This window comes from Canis lupus, chromosome 15 (assembly GCF_011100685.1).
Source record: "Canis lupus familiaris isolate Mischka breed German Shepherd chromosome 15, alternate assembly UU_Cfam_GSD_1.0, whole genome shotgun sequence".
NCBI lineage: Eukaryota > Metazoa > Chordata > Mammalia > Carnivora > Canidae > Canis > Canis lupus.
The window spans coordinates 54773685-54798771 of record NC_049236.1 but is presented as its reverse complement, the minus strand read 5'-3'; the positions used below and the strand labels follow the sequence as shown (position 1 = coordinate 54798771).

The 25087-nt window shown below is 34.8% G+C and overlaps 1 long non-coding RNA gene across 3 annotated transcripts in view; it reads left to right on the top strand.

Moving 5' to 3' along the window:
- LOC106559756 overlaps positions 1–24773 on the top strand; it is a 38450-nt gene extending 13677 nt beyond the window's left edge. The window contains exons 3-4 of one of the 3 annotated variants that reach the window (XR_005370920.1): positions 22965–23064; positions 24710–24773. This is a non-coding gene — a long non-coding RNA (uncharacterized LOC106559756). Of the gene's footprint in view, positions 1–15323; positions 15380–22964; positions 23065–23204; positions 23458–24709 lie in introns of those variants that run through there. The other 2 variants (XR_005370919.1, XR_005370921.1) reach the window with 2 other exon arrangements.
- Positions 24774–25087: the final 314 nt, after the last annotated feature.

Here is a 25087-nt window from a genome sequence, read left to right as displayed (position 1 = left end):
AATTTCTAAAGAAATCTATAACAAAATAAGGTCAGAATTCTTAGCTATTTAAGATAAATTTCTGTCCATGTGTTCTGGAAAATTCCCAGATGAATCACTTAGTTGGCTTTCTTAAGGATAAACGACTCAACACCTTTTTTTCTAATATGGAATAAAATGAGACATATTGAAGAAAACAAACATAAAAGAAGTAAATATCATATCTGACACCTGAGTCTATGCCTCAGAAAATTATGGGTTTTTTATTGTTGTTGTTCTTGTTCTTATTTTAGTGTGTCGTCAGAAGAAATATAGAAATATCTAGAAATAATTCTTCATCTTTTGACATTCTGTTTTAGTTAGCATAGTTCCTGGGAAAACTATGTACAATTGACTGAGTTAATTGCTTCCATTTGAAAACCAAGACAGAAGTTGTCTCAACCAGATGCCAAATCAGGTTCAGTGATACTGATGGAATAGCTAAAGGCAATAGAGATTTTATTAGGTTAGTGAAACAATATATCTCAAAATTTACAATAGATGGCATTTAATGCAATTTCACTGGTTTCGTCATGAACACTTAAATGTTGCTTTTAACAAATTTGTAGCTCCAAATGGAATTGATCTAGAAGATCAGAAAAGCAGAGAAGGAGGATGTATGCCAAAATTTAAGAAGGTCAAAAGAAACTGGAATGTTAACATGTGAATAAAGCTTAGTGAATTTAATATTATTTCCATTGTTTTGGAGGCAATGTACTTTGTCATCTCCATGCTGACAAGTAGACAAAAATGCATTTCAAGAAATAGGCCTCTTCATTTTCACCAAATACTATCCTGATAAATCGTGAAAATGAAGAGGCCTGTTTCTTGAAATGTGAGGGCTTAAGCGTGGCCAGATACGAAATAATAGTTGAAGCATTTTTCTGATTATGTAGATATAGATATATTTCTTTACTTTAGCAAATTCAAATGTAAAGCTTTCTTTGGCTTACAAAGAACAAAATATAAAAATTCTTCAGTCTTCTTCAGACATATATTGCTGTATTTGAACAGACTCCAATATGAAAGTTACCTTATCTAATAGTTATTCAAGAAGATGGAAAGAGTTAATAATAACTAATGAGATGCTTTAAATATGGCTTCCCCTGTTACTAATAAATTATTTCTTTTAAAAATTACCTCTTTGGTAATTAGTTTGTGAGCATATGTGTGTTGAGAAATTGTGTTGGAGGATTGGGCCAAGGGACACAAGCTTAGGGAGAAGCATGGGCATCAATCTTTTTTTTTTTTAAAGACTTTATTTATTTATTCATGAGAGACACAGAGAAGGAGAGAGAGAAAGGCAGAGACAGGCAGAGGGAGAAGCCAGCTCCATACAGGGAGCCTGACATGGGACTCGATCCCAGGACTTCAGGATCATGCCCTGGGCAGAAGGCAGGTACTAAACCGCTGAGTCCCCAGGGACCCCTAGTTTTTTTTCTTAATTTAAATTCAATTTATTTAACATATAGTGTATTATTAGTTTCAGAGGTAGAATTTAGTGATTCATCAGTTGCATATAACACCCAGGGCTCATTATATCACGTGCCCTCCTTAATGCCCATCCCCCCCATCCACCTCACATAGGAATCAATCTTTTTTTTTTTTTTTTTTTTTTTTCAAAGAGTGAGCATGAGAGAGGGGAAAGGGCGAAGGGAAAAGCAGACTCCCTACTGAGCAGGGACCTCGATGTGGGGCTCTATCGCAGGACTCTGGGATCATGACCTGAGCCAAAGGCTTAATCAAAGGCTTACCTGACTGAGCCACCTGGGCACCCCAATGTGGGGAATCAATCTTAAAAGGGTTTTCTTTTACAAAGAGGCTCTGCAAGAAGCAATTTTTATCATGCAAGACCATGCAGTCTGAAAGAACTTGCATAAGGAAATTGGGGTGATGCTTCCCTTGCCATGGCCGTCACAGAGGAACTGTTCTTATCTGCATTGTGATCAGAGCACAGGAAAAGCATAATGCACTTACCTATTGTATCCTACTGAGGCAAGGACTGTGCCAGGGGAATGGAAAGCCAGGAGAAAAATGCATCTTCTTGCTCGCTCCATAAGAGCTTAGTAACCTAGAGGCTTCCAAACAGGGCTCTCAGACTGGGTGTCACAGCTTGCCAGTCCACTGGCTCCTAGCCAACTGGTGATTGAATTCGTTTTTATATTCTTAGCACCTGGGGAAGACATCCTCAGTAGGAGTAAGGAAATAAAAATGAATCCTTAATATAAGAAAACATTTCAAAAAAATTAGAAGAGGATGAAAAAGTTTTATAATTTTAAAAACAACAATAACATGATTTTTTTATATAAAAAAGGTTAATAAGGGAAATCTTAAAACAGATTGCTAACAACAAATCATCAATTCGGAAAATCAAATGTCAGAATCCTCACAACACAAAGCAATGACAGTATGAGAGTAATGGGTTGAATTATCCTATTACAGGATAAATGCCAGGTTAGATTAAGAAAAGATCCAGCTATGTGCTTTTTATAAGGCACAAAACAAAATAAAATTACATAGAAAAGCTAATAATAATGACATGACTAAGAAGGTTCTAAACAAATGATAATTTTAAAAATCAGATAAAGTAAGATATAACACTAAAAGCATTAAATGAGGCCCCAAACAAGTATATTTATAATGATAAAGACTAGATTAGGGCCTTCCAGTTTCAGATATAAAGAGCTTGGGAGTTGCAATTCCTATCCTCACAAGAGAAAGCTGGACAAACTGGAAATCAATGATTTTTCTGAGACCTATCAGAGAATTAAATTTGCAGAGATAGGAAAATCCGGAGTCTTGCAGCTGAAATCTGTTCATTTGGAGCAGAGGCCACTAGAACCATACACTGGAGCCATCGGAAGCTTTAATGGTCATTTTGAGAAATTACTGGAGGCTGAGTGTGAATTGGTATGAGAGTGAGACACTCCTGGGGGCTGAAGTCCTAGGGAGCTCCATGCCTCATGGGCTTTACTTTGAGAAACCCCCACAGGTTGTCACAGTGAAGACTGGAGAGAACGGGAAAGGAAGAGTAAACCGCAGTGATGTATGCCCAGAGCCTTCTCTGTAACAAAGACCTACTCTCCAGGGGCAAAGCTGTTCGCTCCTTCCAGCCCCCTCCAGCCTTCCTGTTCACCTATGTGGGAAGCTATACAAGAAGAAACACTTGTGAAGGTCACAGGCCAGATACACAGGCCCCAGTGAAAAGACTGAGATTTAATCAGGAGATTATAGAACACCCTCCCTCATCCATACCTAACGGTCACACCCAAAAGTCTGGATAATAACCATATGCTAAAGCTGAGAGAAACAGACTCTCCCTGAAAAGTACTTTTAAAAGTCCAAGGTCAAGAAAGGAGACAACAATAAGAACCCAAGAAGAATTTTTGAAGTTTTTGGCACCGATGACTAATCAAGCAGTAAGTAAAGTCCAACTGTTAACTAGATTAACAATTAACATAAAACTTCACACTAAAGGCCATTTACCTCAGTTCCTGTATGTACAGCCTTCATGAAAAAGACCACAAAGCATGATAAAAAGCAAGAACGAAACCATCTAAAGAGACACACAGTAAGCATCAGAAGCCAAACTCAGATAGGATACAGGTGTTGGGATTATCCAACAGGGAATTTAAAATACTTATGATGGGTATAGTAAGGGCTGTAATGGGAAAAGTATGGAAAAAGTAGCAACATGAAAGAATGCATGGGTAATGGAGACACACAGATGCAAGTTCTCTCTGGCGGGATGGGCAATATGGGCAAAGGGGAGTGGGAGGTACAGGCTTCCAGTTACAGAGTAAGTCACAGGGATGAAAGGTCCAGGGTAGGGAATATAGTCAGTGGTAGTGCAATAGCATTGCATGATGACAGATGGTAGCCCCACTTGTGGCGAGCATAACGTAACATACAGACTTCTCACATTATTATGTCGTACTCCTAAAACTAATGTAACATTGTGGACCAACAACACTTCAATAAACAAGAAAAAAAAAAGAAAAAAAGATAAGAATATCACAAATGAATGCCTTCGACCTCATTAGAGAAGACTGGACACAGCAGAAGTATAAGTAGCTTTACTTAAAGAATTTAGAACAATCACAAACTTTCATTCATCACATTCTATAGCCAAGACATTGAAAACAAAAAATTCTGCTAATAAAGAAAAAAAGTGGGACGCCTGGGTGGCTCAGTGGTTGAGTGTCTGCCTTCAGCTCAGGGCATGATCCCAGAATCTAGGATCGAGTCCCATGTCGGGCTCCTTGCAGGAAACCTGCTTCTGCCTCTGCTTCTCTCTCTGTGTCACTCATGAATAAATAAATAAAATCTTTAAAAAAAAAAAAAAAGAGAGAGAGAAAGAGAAGACTAATTGACCATATAATTGTGGGTTTAGTTCTTGGGTTTCTATTCTGTTCCCTTGACCTATGTGTCTATTTTTGTGCCAGTACCATACTGTTTTGATTACTACAGCTTTGTAGCATATCTTGAAATCTGGGATTGTGATATCTCCAGTTTTGTTCTTCTTTTTCAAGATTACTTTAGCAATTTGAGGTCTTTTGTGCTTCCATACAAATTTTAGGATTGTTTGTTCTAGTTTTGTGAAAAACACTACGGGTATTTTAATAGAGATGGCATTAAATCTGTAGATTGCTTTGCGTAGTATACACATTTCAATAATATTTGTTCTTCCAACTCATGAACATGCAATGTCTTTTCATTTATTTGCATCATTTTGAATTTATTTCATCAGTGTTTTATCGGTTTCAGAGTATAGGTCTTTCACCTCATAGGTTAAATTTATTCCTGGGTATTTTTTGGAATTGTAAATGGGACCATTCTCTTAAATTCCCTTTCTGCTACTTCATTATTAGTGTGGAGAAATTTTTGTACAATGGATATTTGTATATTGATTTTGTATCCCGCTACTTTACTAAATTCGCTTATCAGTTTTAGCAGTTTTTTTGTGGAGTCTTTAGGTGAACCATAGCTTCTGAACAGGGCCAAACCACAAATATTCCAGGGTCTCCACAGGAACACCTGCAACTTGTTTCAGTAATGGACTTTTACTCAGTGACAGCCTTACCAACCAATTCTGTGTAGCTGAGATTAGATTTTTGCCACCAACATCAATCACAATTATTTGTAAACAACATATGCAGCATTCCCTTTTGTCTTTAAAAGCCCCTAACTTTTGTTCCCTACTGGAACACAATTTGAGTTGTTTCCTGAATCTGTACTCTCAAGTTGCAATTCTAAATCCCAAATAAATTCTTTAGTTTAAGTAATAATAAAAATAAACAAATTTTAAATAAAAAGAGAAGTATGCAATTCTACAATCATAGTGGAAGATTTTAAACACACTTCTTTCAAAAATTATCAGATCATATGGACAAGAAAACCCAAAAGACATAAAATTTGTACAGTTTTTTTGCTTCTTTTGTTTCTTTTATTAATAAGATATATGATCTTGTTTCACCTAAATTGGTCTGTGGGTCTTTTTCCCATCTCTGTCTGGTTTGGGACCACATGATGCTGAAGCTAAAATCTGAATGGCACAATTAACATAAGTGGTTTAATACAGAGAGAACTTCATAACCAATAAACAAAAAAAATTACAAGGAAAATTTTAATTTTTAAATAATCTTATGCAAAACCCAAATTCTTTGCCCCTGCAATAGTAGAAAATGACTACTTATAAAGCCATAGTAAATAACCCAACTAATTTCAGGGGGAAAAAATCTACACAGGCTTCATTTTTAAGCTACAATGCAATAAACTAGAAATTAACTATAAATGACTAGAAACATACATACACATAAAGCCCTCATTTACAAAATTAAAAACACGTTTCAAAATACCACTTGAGTAACAGAGAAAATCAAAACTTAAAATACAATCTTTCAAAATTAATCATGAATCTCTGTATTTCAGAAGTAATGGATTTAGACCAAAGCATTACCAAGAAGAAAATTTATAAGTGTATTTATTAGAACACAAGAATATTTTAAATAAATGATTTAGACATTCAATCCAAGAAGTTGTATAAAAAGAACAAGGTTATTTCCTTTTAAATATAAAAGAAAGCATAAAAGCAAAAGCAAAAATTAATTAAAATAAAGAACAAATTATACCAACTAAGTGAAATAACCTCTGGCAAAGTCTTATTTTGTACCAAACAAAATATATTAGGAACATATTACATATTACTAGTAATAAGAAAAGAGACATAAAAGAAGAAGGATACGGGATAAACTTAGATGCTGTAGATGATATTCAAGGAGATACATAACCAAAATTGACTTGAGAAGCCATAGTCATAATTGACTCAAAAGGCCAATACTCATAGTATATATTGAAAGGCATATTGGATTTTTATTGCAAGGATTGACAAACCTTTTCTTCTACAGGGCCAGATCATTAATGTTTGAGACTTTTCCAGCAATACTATCATTTTTGCAAATATTCACCTCTGCCATTGCAGCATGAAAGCCATCATAGGAAATTCCTGGGAGTGGCTGTGTTTGAAAAAAGCATGTGGAATGGTGGAAGTGCCCCTAGGGCCCCTGTCAATGACAGCTCAAATCATTGCTACTCTTTTCTTAGGTCTCCTCTATATTTAAGAGAAGAAGCCTGGGGTTATATTTTCCAAAATCTGTTTACGGCATGGTTCCGAGTTAGAGTCCACAAACAACAGAAACCCACGTGCGATGTAAGCAGTGGAAGAGTAGGAGAAAACCATCATTGTTGGAATTAATTGAAGACAGCTTAGCAGGGCTTATAAGTAGGTGGGTTACATTTGCCAAATTCTGGGACATAGCAAGCCTGTTTGGCTCTCCCATCAAGTTACATTCTACAGTTTAGACATTTCCATTTGGGCCTCCATTTTCCATTTCTTTAGTTTCTTTATTTATGTTGAACCTGGGGAAAGAAGGAATGGTGACATCTGGGGAGAGGCCTTCAAGATTTCAACAAGTGTTTTTTTAAATCTATAGTTACAAATAATACATACTGTAAATACAACATACAAAAATATTTTAAATGACAAAGTTTTCAGTGCATATAAAACAAAAAAAAGTAATTTAAAAAGGATTTAATTTATAAGAGCAATAAGAAAAACAAACACTTAGGAATAAAACCTAAAAAAAAGTAAGTAATATGTACATCAAGAAAACTTTAAAACTCTACCGAAGAATGTGAAGAAAGAACAAAATAAATGAGGAACCAGACCACACCCCTAAGTGGGGATTATTCAATACTGTAAAGATGATGACATTTTCCAAATTAATCTTTAAAGTCAATGAAATTCTCAAGAAAACCCAAACAAGTTTGGAGGCCCAAATGTTATTATCTTAACAATTAGGACCCAATCCAAATGGCGTTAGTTGACTTTGGTGCTGGTATGAAAAAAAATGGTCTTATTTTTTTTTTTACCCCAATATTTATTCGATTATTCCAAGATCACATATTGATTAGTCCATCTTTTCCATGCTGATTTGGATCTGTGAAACTATTTCTGGACCCTCTATCCAGTTTCATTAATCTTTTTATCTATAATTCAGTGGTTTCAACCAGGAGGCTGTTTTTTAAAAGGCATGTAATTATCCACTGAAGAGGACATGACCATGCTAGAAACCCTAAGGGTCTATTATAAATCTTTCACTGAGACTTTTCATGAACTTCTCATAGCATCTTTGACTACTGATACGTTAAACACCATAGGGTATGTCAGTTTTAATAACCTAGAGTTTTTCTAGAGAGCAGATTCTAGAGCCTTTTTCTGCTCAGTGCCCTACTTAAAGGTGGCTAACTCTTGTGTTACTAGATTCAGAAGTCAGAGCCATATTCTTAGATATGCCACGTGGTACCTCTGTAACCCAAATGAACCTACATGGCACAGTTCCTTCTATTTAGTGGTACAAAACACAATAATCTACCCTTTACTTTATAAAGATCACTAGACCCCTAAAAGTTATACTGACGCAATGTGTCCCTGAATATATGCGGGTTTTATTTATTTATTTATTTATTTATTTATTTATTTATTTATTTTGCGGGTTTTATTTCCAACCTTTGGAACACATGTATCTTCTTAAGGCCTCTGATCCACAAACCACTTCTCGTCCATTCAGTCCAATTAGTATAATGGCATTAATATAGTAGACCAGTGACATTCTGTGGGATATTGAGAGGTACAGGTTGCCTTAGACTATATCATGGCAAGGTGCAAGAGAGCTATCGTAGCTCTGGGACAGAACTCTAAAAGTCTATAAATGTCTCCTGTATTTATACTATTACAATAGTATAAATAAATTCTATTTATGATCCTCTTTTCTGATAAGATTGGAAAAGAACACTTTCATTAAATCAATGGCCATATTCCATGCACCTATTATTCTACTCGGGAGAGAAAACCACATCTGGCCCAGCAGCTACAATTTGGGCTACTACTTGGCGCACTTCGTGGCAGTCCAGTTATCCTCCTGTTGCAGTCAGGCAACAGATGATCCAGCTCTGAAATCACATATCAGCATCTGCTTTTTTAAACATTTCCTGGCACTAACTGCTGCAATTTGGCTTCTCTATTAAACAGACTTTGAGATAAAGATTAGTTTGCCAGACATTTGTTAAGGAGTGCTCTTGGGAACCCAGAAATGTAAAAGAGATAGAAAGGAAAGAAGACTGGACAGAGAGAGAAGTGGATCTGTAATGCCTCCCAACAAGAAAGAGCCTCTGGACTTCATGGAGAGGTCTGGAGCTAGAATGGCTTTTCAGAGTTGTGTTGAGTTAGGGAGAGGTTACGGGCCTTTGTGTCTCTCATGCTGATCAGTCATTGGATGCTGGTAACTCCAGAAATAAGTGCAGCTTTGAATGAGACAGATTTTTTTAGCCAAGGCAGTCCCCATGAAGGGCTGACAGTTGAGAACAGTCTTTTAGGAGCCTTACCAGCAGCTAAAAACAAGTCTTTCATTTATTAAGGAAAATATGAGCTGCTCATCAGAGCATCCACCACAATCAGATGACAGTATATGGGGGCTATTTCTGTGCTTTCTATTCTATTCGTTTATTCAACTTCTCTATCCTTGCACAAATTTCATGTTTTAATAATTACAGTAGTTTTAAAATAGATCTTGGTAGTGACTAGCATTTTTTTTCTTTGATATTACTATTGCTACTTCTTTCCATATGCATTTTAGAATAACCTTATCACTTTTGATTTTTAAAAAACCTCCTGGGATTTTGGTTGTGATTGCATAGAATCTATACATGCTTAGGGGAAATTGGCTTCTTTACAATACTGTGCCTTCCAATGAGCATAAATTACTTCCTTCTTCAATCTTGGTACAAATTTTAGTTTCTAGTGTAGATGCTTTGAATATCTTTTGATACATTTATTCCTAGACATTGGATGTTTCTTGCTGCTATTATGATGGTACTTTTTCTTTGTAGTTTCGTTGCTAGAATGCACACAATTTTTGTAGATTGAACCCATATCCAATATCCTTACTAAATTCAGTTATTAATTCTAACTTTTTATACATTTTTTATATTTCCTAGGTACACAGTTACTATGTCTATGAATAGTGATCATTTTATTTCTTCTTTACCAGTTATTATATACCTTTCCTAAGAGGAAAGGGCAAGGCCCTATTTACTGGCTGAACTTTCAGCACAACATCAAGTGAAATAGTGGTAATGAACCTCCTTATCTCATTCCTAATTTCAAAGGAAATCTTTTCAATATTTCACCATTGTGTAAGATGTTTGCTCTTATATTCTTATAGAACTTATAGATTAAGATATTTCCCTACTATTTCTAGTAGTCTCAGAATTTCTATTGTGAATAAGTTAAATTTTGTCAAATGATTTTTATAAATTTATCAAAATAATCATGTGATTTCCCTCCTTGTCTTTTTTTTTAGTGTGGTAAACTACATAGATTATATTTTTAATATTAAACCAAATTTACATGAGAAAAAACTCATTCGGTATTGGTGTATGTGTGTATGTATATGTATACAAGTTGATTAACATATTTTATATATGTATTATATATGTACTCTTACAATAAAGTAAGCTGTACTGTATTTATTGGAAAAAAATCCACATGTAAGTGGACTCAGAGCTGAAACCCTGTGTTGTTCAAGGGTCAACTGTACTAAATTCTAACTGCTAATATTTTGCTAAAAATTTTTTTAAAGATTTTATTTATTTATTCATGAGATACACAGAGAGAGGGAGAGAGAGGCAGAGACATAGGCAGAGGGAGAAGCATGCTCCATGCAGGGAGCCTGATGTGGGACTTGATCCTGGGACTCCAGGATCATGCCCTGGGCTGAAGGCAGGCGCTAAACCGCTGAGCCACCCAGGGATCCCCCTTGTTAAAAATTTTTGCATTCACGTTTACATTTGGTCTGTAAAGTTCCTTTCTTGTAATTTCTCTCTTTTTTTTTTAGGCTTGCATTTGTTTATTTATTTATTTATTTATTTATTTATTTATTTATTTATTTATTTTTGAGAGAGAGAGAGAGAGGGAGAGAGTGAGAGCACGAGTGGAGAGGGGCAGAGGGAGAAGCAGACTTCCTGCTAGCAGGGAGCGAAACATGGAACTCAACTCCAGAACTCCCAGGATCATGACCTGAGCCAAAGGCAGATGCTTAATGGACTGAGCCACCCAGGTGCCCCTCCTTTCTTGTAATTTCTTTGCCAGGGTTTTGAATCAAAGGGCGGATGCTATTTGTATAAGGAACTAGTCCCCACTCTCCCTGTCCTTTTTCTTTTCACTTCCTGGGAGAATCTGTGTCTGACTGGTATTATTTCTTATTTTCATTTCTTCTTTAAATGTTTGGAAAGATACATCAGTGAAATTTTCTGGGCCTGGGATTTTTACTTTGAGAAGGTTGTTTTTGGTTGTTGTTGTTGTTGTTTTTTAAATAACATATTCAATTTTAATTTTTAAACTATTAAAGAATGATATTCAGTGCCTTTTTATTCAATGTATGTTATCTATCAAGTTATGGATGGAATGTATGTCATGCACCATTGTGATAGAGGTTGAGGATACAATGGTGATCCTGTGATCCCATAGTGAGCCTATGATGAAGATATTAAGGTGAGATGTGTTCTTGTGGAATCAATATTCTAAAGGGGGAGACAGACTTTTGTCAGTAAGATAGCAATAAATACAGAATTTCAATTTTAATGACTTCTAAGTAGAGGTTCAGGGTGCCATCAGAGTTGATAATGGGAAATCTCATCTAGGCATATTAAAAACAGATTTTCGTGAGGAAACAATCTTTGAAAATAGATGTTTTCAACCTATTTTCATACCTTTTAATTATTTCCTTTATCTTTAAAAATATTCTCTTAATTTAGCTGCTTCTTTACATAGCTACTTCTCCATGGTGGGCTGTAAATGCAGTTGTATCTCTATTACAGTCCGAAACATCCATCTTAGAAGGAAAATCCAATTCTCTTCGTGAGCTTCAACCTCTCCCTACTTAAGTGGGAAAGTCATTCCTTAGTATTCTCTTACTGCCATTGCTTCTCCCTGCCACATGGTGTCTCTGTTGACAACTGGTCCTCCACAATCAGCTAGGTGATGGAGTCCATAAATCTTCAAAGGATTCTCATCTATTCTCTAAGAATTTATGAAACAAATATCTACACTGTTTTGATTGATATAGTCGACTTGCTTTGTGCTTATTTCTCTGAGCCATATTCAGCCATTGCCCAGACTCTTGGAGTGCTGTTTCAAATTTTTTTCAAGAGATGTCTCTGCAGTTCTGAACGTGTCTTGTTCCAGAACCTTGTCTTTATACTTCTCAAAACTCAAAGGACTCCAGATGCCCTTTCTTCTCAGTTTATCTATCTGCCTTCGTAAGGATTCTGAGACTAAATGTCCTGGCCCAACACCATTCAAAACACAAAAGATGCCTATATAGCCCATTTAATAGACAAAAGCGTGTACTCTGTTTGCTCAGAAAGACAGAGGGATCTACTTCCAGATCTCAGAGGAAATTTGTCTTCTTAAGTATTACTGAGGAAACTTTCTAGTACTTCTTTCACTAGAACAAAGAAATGGAAAAACAAACAAACATCAGTTTAATTTGGGGGATATATATATATATATATATATATATACAGTAAAATGCTCTTTAATTACATACCTTTCTTTTGTTCTAGCTAACATTCACATGAAGAAAGAATAATAATAATAATAATTAGTTATAATCTTGTGAAAATACCTCACATATATAATTACAATATTCAGACTGCCCTGTGGGCTTTTCTTCTCTATTATAAGCAACACAATTCTTTCAATCTTTCCTCAGGTTACTATTTTCTATCCTTTTATTCATTTTCCTTCCTCATTCTTCACTGATCTGTTCCAGTTTGTCCACATCTTTTAAAAAGTGCGGTGACCAAAAAGTAGCAACAATATCCTAATAAAGAGCTCATGAATGCATAATACAGCAGAAAGATTACTTCCAAATGTCCCATGAATTATTCCTTTTAATAAATTCCAGAATCATAATAGCTTGGGTTCAGCGTCAAGACTCCAGGTTTTTCTTTTATATTTTTGTCTGGTCGGTCCTTTCCATTTAAACAAAAAAAAGTACTGAATTTTATTGTGCTTTGGAAACCAATATTTTTGCTAATGTCACTTTGATTCTTATTTTGACATTTCAGAAAAATGGCAACATTTCTAAATGCTAAGTTATTCCACATCTCAATCCCTTTATATATGCTAGATTGATCATTTAGGAATTTCTATTTATTGACTTTTAAAATAACTACTTTGTACTCCTCCCAATACCATAACATTTATGGAGAAAAGCAAAATTTAGACAATAACTAACAATGGCTTTCTGATTCTGGGCATATCTGATTGTATTTTCTCCAACTTCAGCAATGATGCAACAATTTTATACAAAACAAAGACCCATTTCTATTACACTTCTTTCAACTTCTTTCAACAAAGTACTATAACTAAAGAGGATCTTTTCTGTTAGTTTTGTATGCCAAGGCATCTATGTACCTGAAAGCAAATCAGTGGATTAAATAATTTCTTTATAATTTCATAGCCCCATTAATTTATGTAAGGTCACTTCTATAGCATATCATCTCACTGTTCTGAAAACAGCAAAATTTATTGTATTTTTCTTCAATAATTAATTCAATCAAATACTCCCTAATCCATGAATTTTGAAATAACATTCAGAATCATTAAATAAACCCCACAATGAGGAACATGAAGTTCAGGCAACTTAAAAAATTTGTCCAAAATCAATTAATGATACAAATTGGATTAAAAACTGGTGTTTGTGATGCAAATTATGAGGTTTTCTTCTTCTCCATAACACCATATTCTGAATTTGCCATTTCAATAACTCTTAATGAAATGTAGAGTTAAATCTAATATGTAGAAGATGTAAGTCTATGACAAACTTAAGTATCAAAGAGTTGTAGCTTTATAGCAGAAAAAAAGATTTTATTAGCATTGGTTAGTTCGATGTAAACAGTTTCTAATTAGAGCTAAATATACTTTGATAGGTATATTCAAAGAATGTAATGGGGCCCTTGGGTGGCTAAGTCAGTTAAGGCTCTGCCTTAAGCTCGGGTCATGATCTCCAGGTCCTGGGATAGAGCCCTGAGTGCTGAGCAAGGAGCCTGCTTCTCCCTCTCCCTCTGCTGCTCCCCCTGCTTGTGCTCCCTCTCTGTGTCAAATAAATAAATAAATAAATAAATAAATAAATAAATAAATAAATAAATAAATAAAATCTTAAAAAAAAAGAATGTAATAACTAAATATTGCCAATAATTGCTTTATCATAGTTGTGGGTTTTGATACACTGCATCTTAGTTCCAAATTCATCCTTCTATAGGGGGTCTAAAGCTACAGGTGGATCTCTACAGATTACACTTCATAGACTCCTTCAATAGCAATTTTCCTTTTTTTTTTTTTAAGATTTTTATTTCTCTATTTGACAGAGAGAGAGAGAGAGAGCACAAGCAGGGAGAGTGGCAGGCAGATAGTTTCAGCAGTCAGCCTCTTCTGCTTCACTCTTCCTGCTCGGAGGGCTCAGCCACAGTCAGGAAGGGAGTGCTACTCAGAGGTCTGCCTGCAGCTTCTGGTTACCCTGCTCTCTTCCTTTTACTCCCCAACCCTGGGGTGGTAGCTACTTTCTGCTCCATTTTTTTGCAGATTCCCTTTGCTCCTAAATAGCCTGCTACATGTGAGTAGCAAAATCCCTGTATTAAATCCTCCTGTTTGAAAACTTCTGACATCTGACACAGGAGGTTATCCATATCAAGAAGACTTGACATCTGTTTTTCAGTATTATTCAGAATTTTGTAAATTTGGAATTCTCTACCATTAGAAAATTCTCTACCATTTTATCAGAGTGAGAAAGAGATAGAGAAAATTGGGACACTTAATGTCTAAGTGTCTACCTACCTTAGAATAAATAAACATCACTCAAATAACTAATCATGAAAAATAACAGATTTCATCCCAGAATTGGATTCTAAAGCCAATGCACAAAACAGAAATAAGATTCAATCAAATTATCCTTGAAAATCTCTTAATGGTTTGTGAGTGTATCACATGTAGTTCTGTGTAACGTACTATATTGAATGTATTTATATAAAATGTGTATAAAATGCACAGTGTACTTTTAATAGTACTCAATGCAAAATATAATTTAAATGATTGCTTTTGTTTTTAAGCATTTATGGCTGAAATTTTATAGTTTATATTTAAATAGTGCAACTAAGTCAGATATTTGGAGAATTGTGGGGGATATAAAAATTTAAATGTTATTATGTTTCCTAGGATATAGTTTTGGAATCCAAGAAGTAAATGTTAGCTAGCCAAGTTTTAGTTGTCTATAAATATGACACTTTTAAAATGCTTATATAAGCATAGAAGTACTTCCGCTAATTAGAAATGATTTAATATACTTTCTACAGCACATGTATTTTGTAAGGATTCTTCCTAGGAAGATTTAATAACTAGAGTGAACAAAATAAGTCCTTATAATTTCTGTTAATTTATTTTTTTTTTATTTTATTTTATTTTTTAAATATTTTTATTTATTTATGATAGTCTGTTAATTTATAAACAGGATATAATGTTGCTCTGAAATACTCATGAAAATCTATTTTCAAAACTGTTGTTTTTAATGTTTTGCTGAAGGTAGTTCTCATCATGTTGATACATTATATCATAAAGATACACAAAGAGTGTTGGATTTTTTAAATGCAAGTTTTTACAGGTAGGAATCTTTTTTTTTTTTTTAAAGATTTTATTTATTTATTCCTGAGAGACACAGAGAGAGAGGGGAAGACACAGGCAGAGGAAGAAGCAGGCTCCTTGCAGGGACCTGGATGTGGGCTTGATCCCAGGATCTCAGGATCACGCCCCATGCTGAAGAGAGATGCTGAACCACTGAGCCACCCAGATGCCCTGGAATCTTTTTATATAATCACAAGTATAATGATTAGTGTTTTTTAATATAGTTAATTTCATTCAGGTGAATTTTTGTGATTCTTGGAAATGTAATTTTATTGATAATTTTTATAGGCAATTTTACACTCTCTTAGAATTTATATCACTATCAGTCCTGTTCTCCATACGTTTATTCAATTATGTTTTTCTCTATGCAATTATTTAAGCATGTTATTTTATACAATTTTAGAAAAACTACTTTCTCAAACTAACAGTAAAAACAATTATGGCAAATAGCTAACTTATTTAATTAGTTGGAAAATTATAAACATATTGCAACAGTATAAATTTATAATTTTCAATTACTAAAATGTATTCTTCTCTTTTACTTATTATTTTTTATTTAAGTACTTTACTACGATACTTTCTCTGGTAAGACAAAAGGGACTATTATATTCCAGAAGTATGTGAATTATAATATAGCTATCTTGGACCATGAGCTATGTAACAGTGAAGTGGATATTTGAGAGAAGTATCAGCAGAGTATTCAGATAAAAAGTTATTTTCTAACAAATACCCAAAAACTTTTTTACAAGAATGTTTTTTGGAGTCATCTTTATTGGTATTTGAAATGTCTTTGCTGCTTTGTATACTTTGCTTGGCATAACCTTTGAATTAAAACCAGCTGCTTAATTAATAAAGCTTAGTCTTTAAAATTCACCAAACTTCAGACTTCGTTTTTATTAAGATCTTTCTTTCTTTCTTTCTTTCTTTCTTTCTTTCTTTCTTTCTTTCTTTCTTTCTTTCTTTCTTCTTTCTTTCTTTCTTTCTTTCTTTCAAAGAGAGAGCATGAGTTGGGGGCGAGGGCAGAGGGAGAGGCAGAGACTCTCAAGCAGATTCTGTGCTGAGTGGGGATCCCAACATGGGCTTAATCTCACAACCCTGAGATCGTGACCTGAGCCAAAGCCAAGAGTTGGATGCTCAACTGACTGAGCCACCCAGGAGCCCCAAGCTTCAGACTTTAAATACAGGGTTCCTGATTGAATTAGGAAGCTCTAGTTCAGCTAATAGTCTTCTCATTTAGTCCTGAACAAAATGAGACATAGATAAAATATGAGCCTGTTCTCTCATCTTCCCTCTCTAATACCTTGCTCTCCATCCATGTCATCCCAGAGTATAGGGCAGCTCCAACTGTCCTCTCAGTATCCTGGCCAAGCCTATTGTCCACAGATAGTGCTCTAGGCTCTAGTATGATGTTCTGTCCCATATATTCCCAGTCACATTTCTTAAAATTCAAGTAACCTGTCACAGCTGGAGATAAGCCATCTGATAATTCAGACAGTAGAAGGTAAATGAAAACTACCCCAGGACTTTGCAACATAAAACCGATTTTAGTTCGTGCAGCATGCTGACTGGGAACCATTGTAGGTGGGGGCTGTTGAGTCCTTATCACATGTACATATATTTTTAATATCCTGTCTCTCAGCTTTGGAAAGTAGTATCAAATACAGCAAGAGGGAAAAGATCTCTGTGAGGGTGAATGAAAGGAAAGGTCTCCTCGAAGGTCTACAAGTTTAGAAGTTTGAAATTTTTTATTGCACTTTAAAGGATTGCTTTAATAATTCAGGTATACAAATTGTACTCTTGAAACTGAGGAAGCTGAGCCAGAAGAAAATAAATTTAATCTCACTTCAAAGAAAGACATGGACCGTAGTCTTCATCACAAAATAATGTGATTATTTTTTATTTGGCCATCACAAAGTATATTGTATTTTTAACCAGTTAAAGATGGAATCTTGGCATGATTTTATAAAACTTGAGCCAGATTAGCTTATTTTATTTGGATCCCTGGTTTATCTCAAGAGTTGGAATTCAGGACCAGCCCATTTGCAAAACTTTCTAATTATCTTCAGAGCCTGAACTAAGCCCTATACATCTTTACAAGAACTGTTTATCTTAGAATCTTGGCTTTTTGTGAAGAAATGAATACTCATCTTCAAGAACAAGTATGTAGAACATAATTATATTCAAATGATTTACCTAAGACTCACAGTAATAATTCTTATATTTGACATGTTAATAATATCATTGTCATAAAACAATTTACTATTGATGCAAAGTGAAGAGATATTATACAATATGTGTGAAGCGAGATTTTTCTCAGTTTCAAAGGAGGCCACAGTGAGTGGTTCTGCAACTTTGAGAACTCAATTGATTTTTTAAAATTTTACAGTGATATTAAGTATCTTTGGGTTGGTATAGATAATGATGAATAGATTAATTTTTATCTTTATTTTAAAAATTAGTTTAACTTCACTAAAATTTGCAGTTACAAGGGTGAATATCTACTGCCACTCCCGGAGAGCTGCCTTTATTAGAAGTTGGTCCTCTTATCTTGACCAAAGCATTTTCATGATTCAAAAAAGAGGCACATTATGATAAACAGCACTTTGCCTGTGATTTTCTTTTGCTGCATTCCTCTTTTTTCTGAGGGCCCCAATAATAAGGAGAGGTTCTAAATTTAAAAGATGTATGGGTTCAAACAATTATAGCAAATGATTAACTTGTTTAGTTAAACAAGACAACTTGGAAAGTCATAAACATATCATTATCATCCTTATCTATAAAATAAGTTTACAATGACTTAATTGTTGTTTGGGCATTGGGTTTAAAAAAAAAAATAGTGCAGATAGAGTATTGACCTCTACATCTCAAGAACTAAGCACATCCTAATGTGGTGTATTTGCAAGGAAGTTAATATTTAAAGGCAGACAAAGAATGACTTTTTGGTGGCACTGACATGTTCTCATATGAAACCCTGGGTATCTTATGAAAAGTGCAAATTGTGATTCAGTAGGTCTGGGATGGAGCTCAGGAATCTGTTTTTTTAATTAACTAGACAGCAGTACCTGGTCCATGGAACACACTTTGAGTAGGAGGCTCTTGAGCAGTGTTACCAATACAACTTTCTGTAATGAAGAAAATATTCTATTATCTGTAATATTTCTTTTATAAAAGAAATAAGACATAATTGGCAAGTAAGTATGCAAATTATGACAAGTGAAATGAATTTTTTTATTTTGCTAATTTAACTATAAATTGCTACATATATCCAGTGATCATTTTAGTGAATGCCACTTCTCTAGACTGCCTATGAGTTAATACAGTATCCCTGGATGTCTAACCTGGTGTCTGAAAACTGAAAGAAGCCAATCTGATAAATATATATGCGATGTCTCCATATAATCAGCTTCTCTAATAAAAGGCAAATCTTCTAAACTTGGACATTTTGAAGTACACTCTCAGAATGAAGGACATATGCATTCTCAACAGGGATGACATTACCCCAACATGATGAAAATTGGCTCTGGGTTAGGGGGTGGGGGTGCAAAGATAACATGTATGGTACTGTTTGATGACCCCCAAAGCTCAAATTTATCTGACAAAACCATATTCCTTAGTATTTAGTTTCTCTTGTTAGGAAGAATTTATATTTACTTTTATTTTTTCTCTTTAGAGAGGCAATATGTAAAAATGATTGAGAAACACATCCAAAATATGTATCATTATAAACCATATCTGAATTTGTTTTTTTTTTCCATACCTGAATTTGAATCAATTAGTTTAACAGGTCCCCAGACCACTCACCAAATGATAATTTCACTCTCTGTTAGAAAGTGTCATAAATGTGACACTTTTAGGGGACTATTTTGTCTCAGTGGGACTTAATTTCTTTAATAAAACGTTGCAAAGAATTTCTTGCTTTGCCTTTTAGGAAACAAAAATATGAGAGGGACAGGAGAAATATGCAATTAGTGGGGACTTATAAAAAACACGACAAGATACATTAATGATAAAATTGAAAGTCAGTTTTAATTTTTCAACACTTAGATATACCTGAGAAGCTTTAAGATCAGTAATAGTCAAGAGACTTGCCTGAGACTTGGACTTGGTATCTTTGTGTTAGGAAGTCCGCATGCTTTGCCAGTGCAAGGCCAAGCACACTTAGTGGTAAAATTCTCATGTGGCAAGAACCTTAATGTCAAATACGAATGAACTAGAATTTGAAGTCAGTGCGGTGCTGTGGCTAGGAGCAAAAGCTCTCATGCATCATGTACAGAGGATATCGAAATTTCCATTCTTTCGTTGTAAATGGATAGGCTATTGGATGATAATATTTTCCTAACTGTAGCCTTGGGGAATAATTTCTAGGATGGTGAGGATGCAATTTATTCTATACAGATGACTTTCATCATATTCTTATACACACCTGAACAGAAATGGTGACCTAGAAATAGTGATGTGCTAGGAAATGTTTAACAACCAGCTCTGCAAGGGGGGAAACAATCCCTGATTTATAACATTTACCAAGTCCCGTAAAATATTCCCACTCTTTGTGTGACATGAGATCCTTAATTATGGATTTGGGAAGAGATGTACAATATCACCAAATTCTATAGTACTTCCATCATCAGACATAAATCATCTCAAAAGAATACTGAAAGAATAATTGTGACAAGTGGTAATATCATTAAAAAGTGATGACTTTTAATTATTGTCTTTAATTTTAATGTAATTTATTTATTTGTAAGTTTATGTAAATTAATATTTATTAATGGCTGTCTTTAACAATTGGCTCACAGAATATCTAACAATATTTAGCAGTTGGCGGGTAGCAGTAGGCTCCAGCCACCACAGCCTAGGACAACAAGGAGGCAATGAGTTGAGGACAGATTTACACTGCAGTATCTGTGGGGTCTATGTGACTTTGTTTTTCCCAAGGAAAAGGCTGTATGTAAGATTCAGATTAGAGGCTTTACTGAGCAAAACATTTATTATGGTTGGCTTTTATGAGCAGTTCCCTTAATGTTTTACTTATTCCAGCAGAAAAAAAAATATGTGGTTACATTATATTTGTATATCATAGATCTTAGCTTATTTACATTCTGTATTTCTTTGGTTCTCAAAAGATTTTGTTAGAGAAGTGGCTCCAACTCTTCCCTCTATCATCAAATCTATTGTTAGTAATAGTTATATTCAAAGTACAAGATTTGGTTTGCATAGCACATAGAAAAAAAGATATAAAATCATAATAACACATGAGTTTTATATCACATTTTATAATTTAGAAAGTGTATAACTCACTGGTATACCATAGATTCTTCACTCAGATAAATTTTAAACTACAAATTTTATGCCCAGCCTTACTATTTTTGTCTCATAGTGTAAAATTCATTTCAGCGCATACTTATTTAATGTTTACCATTAAACATTACCATTACATTAGGTGTAAACAAATGTGTCGTATTAAATTAAAAAAGGAGGAACACTAACTATTTTGTCATTTCAGGCAGGTGGGAAAACAAGAGACGTATTGCAATTTGGTCTATTTTTTAAGAGCCTTGAGAACTAGAGATGTTAGGCCGGGGCATTTTTTTTTACTTATATATTGAGACAAAAAAGAAAGTATATGTCTTTCTACTCCCCCCACACCAACCGTCATTACTATTATCCAATAATGAGAATTTTTCATTGTACCTCTGATTGCCAGGAATAGTGGCGGTGATCCAAAAGAAAGAGCCTGAGAAGGATTATCTTCATTATCATGACACTGATTCAAATTATATAGAGATGACTAAGGAGTGAAGAGAAAAAAACAGTATATAGCAAAAAAAAAAGATTTTGAAGATTGGAAGAACTGTTGAAGGGGCGGCCATCACTCTTGAGGGTCTCTGGAGAGATAAAAAGATAAAGATTTGAATAAACTCAGAAAATTTCCCTAGGTTTTAGATAATTTTTAGTAAACTCCTTATTACTCTGAACTTTTGGTTTTGGCAATTATAGTTTTCTTTGGATATGTTACCTTCTATTCATGCTTTGATGGAAAAGCCAGGAAAGAAAGAAATCTATAACATAAGCATCTTACTTCTATCCTCCCTAATTATCATTATATCCATCAAACTCTAGGTTTGACTCTATTTGCAATCTGAAAATTTTGATTTAGGCAATTAATTATCATTATAAAGTATATGAACTATATTATACTGAGCTATGAAATACCTTAAGATCATTATATTCTTATGAAACTTACATTGTTAATAGTTTTTAAATCTTCAAATAGCCTAATCTTTTGACCTCCCTCCTTTAATTCTCCATACAGCCATGGACTCAAAATCAGCTGGACCCAAAAATAGTAGCTAAGCTGCTGACTGAATCACACCGTACTTTAAAGAACGCTTCAGCAATTTTGCTTTGTCTTTTGCCCTAGACATCTCTTTATAACTTTTCTGTTCTGATAATCTATTCCAAATTTCCTGCTTACCTGTGAAATATTTCTGCAAGGTATTTTGCAGCCTTTTCCATTCATTTGTTGAGCTCACAAAATCTCTGCTTAAAATATGACATTGGTGAAAGCCATGAAGAAAACAGCTATTGTTCAGACTGGAAATGTCTGTGGCCAAGAATAGCAATGATTTCTCTGGTGCCATTTCTATCATCAGTATCTTTATTCCTGGCAATTCAACATCAGCATTTGGAGATTTTATTGAACAAAGGAAAATTGAATTAATGAGCCAACAAAAATGATCAACATCAAAGACTGGATGTCATTGGAAAAAGTAAGCAAAAGAACGAATGTGTTCAATGATGTTAGTGCATTGCATGACTATTCTAAAGGATGTCACCTATCCACCTTTTGAACACAAAAAAACATAGGTTAAAAGCTGGTACTACAATTGCCTCTTCCAAGGATAGATTTGGACATGATCCCAGTGAATATATCACCGAGGCAGAGTGAAGATTTTCCCTAATCTCTAAGACTTTAAACCCAGAGCCATTCCATTGAATCTTCACCGTATTCTAACACCCACTTAACTAATTCATTTCTACTAGCTGTTGTAATTCTGCATGCAAAGGATACAACAGTTCTAACTAGCACTAGCCAAAAGGAAAATGTTGAAAAATTGTTTATTATAATTCTATATTAGTCTACCTGCTTGGACTATAATACCGATTATGCTCTGTAGTGAGGTAAGGGGTTGAAGACACAGGTATTTCTCAAGATTCTAGTGATATTAGGACTCAACACCAGAAAACTAGGATCCCCAGCCAGGGCAAATAGTGCAACAAAAACAGACCTGTTAGAAAGTTCTGCATGGTCAATCAAATGCTGGCATAAAGAAATACACCTCTGAGTCTTTAGTCCAGCCTACACCTGAGTCATACTCTAAAATATGGTTCTGGGTGACTTTTCAAACCTGTTGAAATATTATAGCTGGGTTAGTTGTCATAGCCAAATTAAACAGATTGCTGAGACACTTGGGGGTTATGGCCTAAATTGGTCTATTAATACTTGCCTTAATACTGTGCCTTACTGCGGAAGCTTGACATAGTGGTGTTGCGGCAGAAAAGAAGCTTAAGAAATCAAAATAGCAAGGAATTAAATGGTGTACACAACTGGAATTTTAAGACTATTGTATTCTAATCCTAATCTTAGGACTTTTCCTAATTGGAAGAATTTGAAACCATGCATTTTTGCTGCAGTTTTCTGTCGGATGAGGAAAACATTGTCATCTTAAACTTAGCAGTTTAAAAAGGTAACAATTACAACCCGACGTTTTGAATGTGCTAAATATGCTGCAAAATATTAAAGGTATTATTAATTCCTCTATTTTCATCTTAAGAGTTAAGTCTTTCTGGAGAAGAAATTTACACTTTACCCTCAAATTTTCCATAGTGTATCTTACAACCATCCAGAGAATGCATATGAAAAATGAATATCCCTTGCTCCACTCCCTGAAGAATCTGACTTGGTCTGTCTGAGAGATGTGCACCTTGGATAGCTCGACTGTAAATGGGGCACAGACTACTCTGCAAATACTGCACCTTGACTAGCCTGCATGCAACTCATTCTCAGCACACCTGCTGGTCTCTCTGATATCAGGAATTACCCTGTAATACGTGTATGTGTTAAAGAAAATCACACTGGGTATGCAATTAATCTGGTTTAATATTTGATACGTATATAGATCACTATGAGAGAAATGTTTGCATACTAGCCTCACCATTGAAATTATTCCTTTTTAAAAAAATATTTTATTTATTTATTTGAGAAAAAGAGAGCGAGCATGCACAAGCAAGGGACAGAGAGAGGGAGAAACAGACTCCCTACTGAGCAGGGAGCCTGACATGGGGCTCAATCCCAGGACCCCGGCCTCATGACCTGAGCTGAAGGCAGATGCTTAACCGACTGAGCCACCCAGGCGCCCTGATAATATTCTTTCTATCTTCATCATCAAATTCCAATGTCCAGCACATGAAAAAAGGGAAGTTTGATGAATGTGAAATATTTTTCATTTATAATACTTTTCTCCTCAAGACATTTTTCTTATGTATTTTGGAAAATGCTAGTAAATATATATAAATATTATGTATTTTAATAAATCAACATCTGATAATAAGGCATTTTCTCCTCTTTGTCAGGAAGTGTGTGTTTGTGTGTGTGCGTGTCTGTGTGTGTGTGTTAGAGAGAGATGAAAAACATGAGTTATCTTGGTTGAAACAACCAAATACACAGAAAATCATGCCTGAAGGCAATGCAGCTAGGAACACTCCTCACATTCTACCATGGAACTGCATTCTCAAGTAAAGGAAGACCATCAGCAAATGCTGGGTACCACCAAGTGTGGCAAATATTTACTACACAACAGATCTCTATAGATCAGTAATAATAGTCACCACTTAAATTCCTCTCGTGAGTATGGTTTTTAAAAGGCCAGATATTGGGGCAGCCCTGGTGGCTCAGCAGTTTAGCGCTGCCTTTGGCCCAGGTCATGATCCTGGAGACCTGGGATCGCGTCCAATGTCCCACGTCGGACTCCCTGCATGGAGCCTTCTTCTCCCTCTGCCTGTGTCTCTGCCTCTCTCTGTGTCTCAAATAAATAAATAAATAAATAAATAAATAAATAAATAAATAAATAATAGATAGATAGATAAATAAAATCTTTTTTTAAAAAAAGAGCAGATATTATAATATAATATTATAAGACTCAGTTTCTAAAGATGATACCATGGATATGGAAGGAGGTATTAACAAGGTAATGTAGAAGGAAAATAATGCTGTAGTTAATAAAAATGCCCGGCTTTTGTATGTGGTTAACCTCTTGGCTAGATGGAATTATTTATTTTCTATTTATTATTCAACTTCAGCTATTTCCTGACTTCAGATTTTTTTTTTTTCAGGGAAAAAAAAGATAGAAACTGATAATTAAGAGTGCCTGAGTGGCTCAGTCGGTTAAGCATCTACCTTCAGCTCAGGTCATGATCCCAGGGTCTTGGGATCAAGCCCTGTGTTGGGCTCTCTGCTCATCGGGGAGCCTGCATCTCCCTGTCCCCCTGCCTGCTGCTCTCCCTGCTTGTGCTCTCTCTTTCTGTCAAATAAATAAAATAAAAATTTCTGTCAAATAAATTTAAAAAAAATAAAAATAAAATTTTTAAAAAAGAAAGAAACGGCTAATTAGACAATTTCCTTATCATTGTGCAATCCCTAGGTCTTGCTCTTAAGACCCAATTGTACAATATAAATTTCCTAAAATTTCAAAGGAAATAAACCTAAAGAAG